Source organism: Rhinoderma darwinii, chromosome 2 (genome assembly GCF_050947455.1).
Source record: "Rhinoderma darwinii isolate aRhiDar2 chromosome 2, aRhiDar2.hap1, whole genome shotgun sequence".
In the NCBI taxonomy this organism is placed as follows: domain Eukaryota; kingdom Metazoa; phylum Chordata; class Amphibia; order Anura; family Rhinodermatidae; genus Rhinoderma; species Rhinoderma darwinii.
In genome coordinates this window covers 439,282,744-439,289,527 of record NC_134688.1, presented here as the reverse complement: position 1 = coordinate 439,289,527, position 6,784 = coordinate 439,282,744, and positions in this window count along the sequence as shown.

Genomic DNA, 6,784 nt, shown 5'->3' with positions numbered 1-6,784 from the left:
GTTGAATTTCATGCAGTTTAAGTGTAAGTGCAGATTGTTTCATGGAGAGAGAGAAATAAACATATGCTGAAGGGTAGGGAACATTTAACGGTGATATGCAACAGCCTCAACTCACTCTTTTCCAATGAGGATGACAAACTAAGGTACTGCAAATAATACATGATCTCCCCAGCAGTCAATAGGTTATAAAAAACAACAAAAAATTGAAATAAAAACTGAAACCAATTGGAACTGTCTTGTACCTGCAGGGAGTTTTATGGGATTGTATAAAAACTCTAATAAAATGTCTAATGAGGTTATCTTGGTTGGTATTTGCACAAAAGCACCTTTTAAGATTCAATGACTTACTCTTTACAGTTGTTGACTTTTATCTTGTACGTTTTGGCATTCGAATTTCAAGAAAATGTCTGTAGTCCTACCATCTTAGATTTAAAGGGGTTATGTGGGGCCTGAAAAGTATTATCAGTGTATTCACTACAGTATGTGAGTACACGCGCTAATATAAATTTCAGTTCCTCTTCGGGCTGATTATGAGATTTTAATAGATTTTTATAGCATTGGCCGGGGACCGAAAGTCTAGTTGCACAGTCTTCCTTCATGACGACACAACTCGTCGTCATGTGACCGGCCCCGCTATAATCGATGTAATCTCTCTACTAGAGTACAGCAGGATTGGTCACATAATGAAGAGTCGGGTCAGCCTCAAGGAAGACTGTGCCACTAGACTTCTGGTCCCCCGCCAGCGCTGTAAAAATCTATTAAAATCTCATAATCAGCTAGACGGGAGACCGGACTGTATGTTAGCAAGTGTACTCACATACTGCAGTGAGTACACTGCTAATACTTTTCAGTCCCCACATAACTACTTTAAGGAACAAGGCTCCTGTAAGACTGGGTCCTATATGATACTCTACACTGTTCAGCCATAACATTAAAACCAGCTGCCTAATATTGTGTACTGTAGATCTTCCTAAAGCGAAAAAAACAGCCGTGACCCATCAAGACATAGGCTCCACAAGACCTCTGAAGGTCTCCTGTGGTATCTGGCTATAAGACATTAGCAGCTGGTCCTTTAAGTTCAGTATATTGTGAGGTGGGCCCTAATGGATCCATCTTGTTTTTCCAGCACAACCCACAAATGCTCAATCACATTGAGTTCTGGGGAATTTTAAGACTATGTAAACATCATGAACACTTCCTAATGTTCCTCAAACCATTCCTGAACAATTTTTACAGTGTGACAATGCGCGTTATTCTGCTGAAAGAGGCCACTGCCATTAGGCAATACTGTTGCCTTGAAGGGGTGTAATTGGTCTGCAACAATGTTTAGGTAGATGGTACATGTCAAGGTAACATCCACATGAATTCCAGGACCCAAGGTTTCTCAGCAGAACATTGACCAGAGCACCACACTGCCTCCCCCAGCTTGCTTTCTTCCCATAGTACATCCTGGCGCCCTCTCTTCCCCAGGTAAATGACACGCACACACCCATCCATCCACATGATGTAAAAGAAGACCAGGCCACCTTCTTTGATTGTTCCGGGGTCCAGTTCTAATGCTCACTTGCCTTTTGAAAGCACTTTTGGCTGGACACAGTCGTCAGCATGAACACTCTGACCGGTCGGAAGCTATGCAGCCCCAATTCACTGTGTGTTCTGGCTCCTTTCTATCATAGCCAGTATTAACTTGCTAAAGTAGCTCTTCTGTGAGATCGGAGCAGACGTGCTAGCATTCACTACCCATGTGCATCAATGAGCCTTGAGCGCCCATGATCATGTTGCCAGTGCAGCGGTTGTCCTTCCTTGGACCACTTTTGGTAGGTACTAACCACTGCATATTGGGAACACAAGACCTGCTGTTTGAGAGTTGCTCCAGTTGTCTAACCATCACAATTTGACCCTTGTCAAACTCGCTTAGATCAATACGTTTGCCCATTTTTCCTGCTTCCGACACATCAACTTCTAGACCTGACTGTTCCCTTGCTGCCTAATATATCCCACCCCTTGAAAGGTGAAAATACAACAAGATAATCACTGGAGGATCTCTTTAAGGCCCAAACCAGGCTTCATCTTTAAGGAGTTAAAGGGTTATTCCCATCTCAGAAATTTTTGGCATATCCACAGGACATCCCATAAATGTCTAATAGATGCTCTCACCATTTTGATCTATGGGAGTTAAGGAAACAGCCTAACAACATAATGGAGAGAGCTATATGCATGCAACGACCACTTCACTGGCCAGGATGGGGTTCGGGTGATCCCCATTGTCAATATAGGTGCGGGTCCCACATCTGACACCCACATCTATGAGACATTTATGGCATATCCTGTGGATAGATAGAGGGTGGTGATTAGCTGTTTCTGCATTTAACTTTTATTTTCCTTCTTGTGTTAACTATGTAGCTAACATATTTAAGGAAGTGGTGAGGAACGTCATCATAGAAAGTGAAATTCGCCAAATAATTACATCCGCTATTAAAAAATATTTTCTTAATATATAATTAAATTAAATCAATAATAAACAAAATACTTATTTGTGTCTGCTGAGCAGTTTTTGCTTTGGATATAAAAATTAGTAATAGTCATTTGTTGTTTGTATGTATTATGTTCATTTTTTATTTAAGTAAGTAATATGTTTTGGAATTGACCCAACAGTTGGTGCTCAAATTTGCCTAATCTGCCTAGGACAACAAAAAATCTTGTCCCGTCCCTGGCTGATTTGTTTCATAAAATATCTGTAAAGGATCTGCCAGGCACAGCTTCGGGGTTAACGCCCATAGATAATCAGTCTGCACCTGCTTCTATGTCTGTGAGACTGACTTCATCTTCCACCACTCAGGGTGGCAGGCTTAGGAGTGGGAGAACCTATCACAGCCTGGCCAGACGGAGCTAGCTCCCGCCCTCTGTCTATTTATCCCTTCCTTTCCTGTTCCTCCTTGCTTGTGATTTCTTCTCGTTTGGTTTTCTGGCCCTGCTGCAGCTTCTTGTACTATTGTCCTTGCTTCATATTGACCCCGGCTTGCTGACTACTCTCCTGCTCTGCGTTTGGTACCTCGTACACTCCTGGTTTGACTCGGCTTGTTCACTACTCTCCTGCTCTGCGTTTGGCACCTCGTACTCTCCTGGTTTGACTCGGCTTGTTCACTTCTCTTGTTGCTCACTGTGTTGCCGTGGGCAACTGCCCCTTTCTCCCCTAGCTCTGTGTACCCTTGTCTGTTTGTCTGTCGTGCACTTATTGAGCGTAGGGACCGTCGCCCAGTTGTACCCCGTCGCCTAGGGCGGGTCATTGCAAGTAGGCAGGGACTGAGTGGCGGGTAGATTAGGGCTCACTTGTCTGTCTCCCCACCCCCGTCATTACAATATCTTTATAGGGGTTCTAGCTTTGTATTCCGATAAAGAAATTGATACTAAGTTCACAACTTCAGGTTTAGTCCTGTCAGAACTTAGATTATTTTGCCACTTGATTTAAGTTTCCCACATGTGTTTTGGCAAACAGTTGCCAATATACCATATGAGCATTTTTAAATAGTGGATTTATCTTTTCCACTCTTCTATAAAGATGTGACTGGTGAAGCATCAATGTAACAGTTGTGTGTCCCAGTGTCTCCCATCTCAGCCACCAACAAATGATTGAAAGAGTGTCTCTGGCTTTGGAGGATCCAGCATATTCGTGCATAACAAAGATAGACCATTGATGTAAATGGGAACTACATGTATGTAATACTTTTTGTTCCCTGTGGTAGCGCTGCAGGGGAATTGAACACTTACTGCTTAGTTCCCCCACAGATTACAGCCGATTGCTATGGGTCTCAACAGTGGGATACCCTGTAATAAGCTAATGTTCTGGGAACCCATCTAACAAAAGAGATTATACGAAGCAGACAACCCCTTTAACGTATTTTTCTATTGATCACGATCAAATAGCCTAACCAAATACACAATGAAACCTGAAAAAGTCAAAGGTAAAGTGAATACTTTTCATAGGTACTGTAGCTGGAGTAAAGACCTATCTGAAAAAAAAAGAAATGTGATTAGGTAGCAGTCTTGTGAGTTTTGTGTTGGTCTTTTGTTTTTATTGGTCAACACGGCGCAACAGTACAGTATACGCCTTCCAAAGTTTTGGTCTTTTTGCCATGGTTTTGCATACTGGTGGTTCAGAAAAGATTAAATTCATATGTAGGTAGAAAATAGGTGTCCAGTTGGACAACTCATTGTGATTTAGAAACTAGGAAAAGCTATTTTATATGAGGTATATCATGGAGACATCCACACAAGAAGTACTGGCAACTTCGGCATTGATCTTACCTGGAGCTTAGAGGTGAGCCGGATCAAGTGAGATCTAGACCATCTCTGTTATAGAAGCATCAGGTGCTTCATTTCTTTACCATTAGAAGGAATAAAAGTAATTAATTAAATAAATATGCACATATATACAAATAATTAAAATGTATTCTTAGTTTGCATGGAATACTAAACCCAGTAAGGCTCAAGTGCAAATCTATTATCCCTGTAAATATTAGATTACGTCCGATAAAATAATAAAAAATAAAAAAAACATATAGAACAGCATTTTCACTTTTTGCTCATTTGTCTAATTTAAAAAATTGACTTAAGATATACAAATACATTCGGGCAGATTTATTAATACTGTCTTAAATTCAGACAGTTTGGGATTAAACTAGATGCGCCAAATTTATCACAGTGGCTCATGCTGGATGATAAATGTGGCACACCTTTAGACACTTCTGTCTACCTTTATACCACCTTTTGGTTGGCTTACTTTAGACCCCTTTTTAGAGCCCAAATTTTGGCGCAATTTGGTGCATCTTAAGTCATGCCCATTTCTCGCTAAGCCACGCCCCTTGTTGGATGAGTCGTAAACATCTGTTCTTTTTGTCGCATGTCATTGATAAATGTGTCCAAAATGAGTTACACCAAAAAGTAGGTGCAACTTAGGTCAGAATTCTGGTGCAGCACCAGTAGTAAAGCTGCCCTATTATATTTCACCCAGGCCCATTCCAGGCAGCCACAATACACCTGTATATTAAGATCTCAAAAGGGTGCAACACCTGGAAACTCATTAGTTTGTCTGTTATTTTTCCTGACTTCATCATAAACAAGCATGCTCAACTGGGCAGAGCATGCATGTTTATTTCAATGGGAACAGAGGAATCTGCTAATGCCAAACCCCTCTGCCTTAAAATCCAACATGCCCAATCCTTCTTTCCCTCAATATCTGCCATCAGAGGACAGTCAGGAGGTTTCCATACACATTAAAGGCTATGTAAACTTTTAAAGGCATTTTTTTCAAAATAAATAAATGTTTTATTTTATTTTGAACAATGTTTTTATTGTTTTTTGTTTTACTAATTTTTTTTTACTTATCCTGAATTCTATAGAAGCTGTATCTTGTGGTCAAAGCCAAATCCATCAGGTCTGCAGCAGGACTGACAGGTTTAGTGATAACGCTGGTCTAAGTTCATGAATTTAGATGTGATCGATAATAGCTGGATCCTGTTAAAGATGTGAAAAGTAATTTCCTGCCCAAACTTTCTAACTGGTTGTGCCACCCTAGGCAGTAATAACTGCAATCAAACATTTGCAATGACTTGTGATGAGTCTCTTACATCGCTGTGAAGGAATTTTGGCGCACTCTTCTTTGCAGAATTGTTTTAGTTTGGCTACATTGGAGGGTTTCCAAGCATGAACTGCCCTGCCACAGTATTTCAATCGGCCACTCCTGAATCTTCATTTTGTTTCTTTTGAGCCATTCTGCGGTGGACACATTTGTGTGCTTCGGATCATTGTCCTGCTTCATAAGCCAACTGCGCTTGAGCTTTAGGTCTTGAACTGATGGGTGGACATTCTCCTTCAGGATTTTCCAATAGAAAGGTTCCTATTCCCAATCCATGCTTTCACCAGTTAAGACAAGTCGTCCTGGTCCTGCAGAAGAAATACAGGAAAAAATTGTAATCTTTCAAAACAAATATTTTGTTTTATTTCAATGTTTTGCTTACAAATATAAACAGTTAAAAGATTTTAAGTTTCAGTCAATTCCTTAGGCCACATGCACAAGACCGTAAGAATTTTTACTGTCCGCAAATACGGATCCGCAAATATGGATGCACATCCGTAGCCGTCCGCAATTTCGGAAAAGCCCATAGACTTCTATGGGTGGGTCCGTGCCGCAATTGCGGACAACAATAGGACATGTTCTATATTTTGCTGATCATTTCTATGGTTCAGACACACATCCGTAAATATATGGAAGGGTGTCCATGGCCTATAGAAATGAAATGAATGGGTCCCCAACTTCATCCGTAATTACCTGATCCGTAATTATGGATGAAAACTACGGTCGTGTGCATTAGGCCTTGTCATATCCTTTATCAGAATATGTTAAATAGAGGGCATCCAATGAGAGTCCATTCCTAAGCTTCTTAGTGAGACATGAGATGTGGGTACAATAACACATATAGTATTCTGTCGTAGGGTCAAGTTACCTTCAATTCACTTGGACAACCGATCAGGTTCTTTTTGGAATTCGGTCTTTTAAAGTTTACAATAAATATCCACATCTGGTTAACTGCTATTGGTAACATGAATAAAGTGCCTATTTTCATAAAGGGCTCTATTCGTTTTAAAAAAAATGTGTTTTACTTTTGGAGATACAGCTGTTCTGTATTCTCTATATAGAACAGCTGTATTGTTCGCTTTACACTGAATCCGTCAGTCCCACAGACCTGACAGCTTCAGTGTCGGCAAGTCCTGGGACATGCAGAAT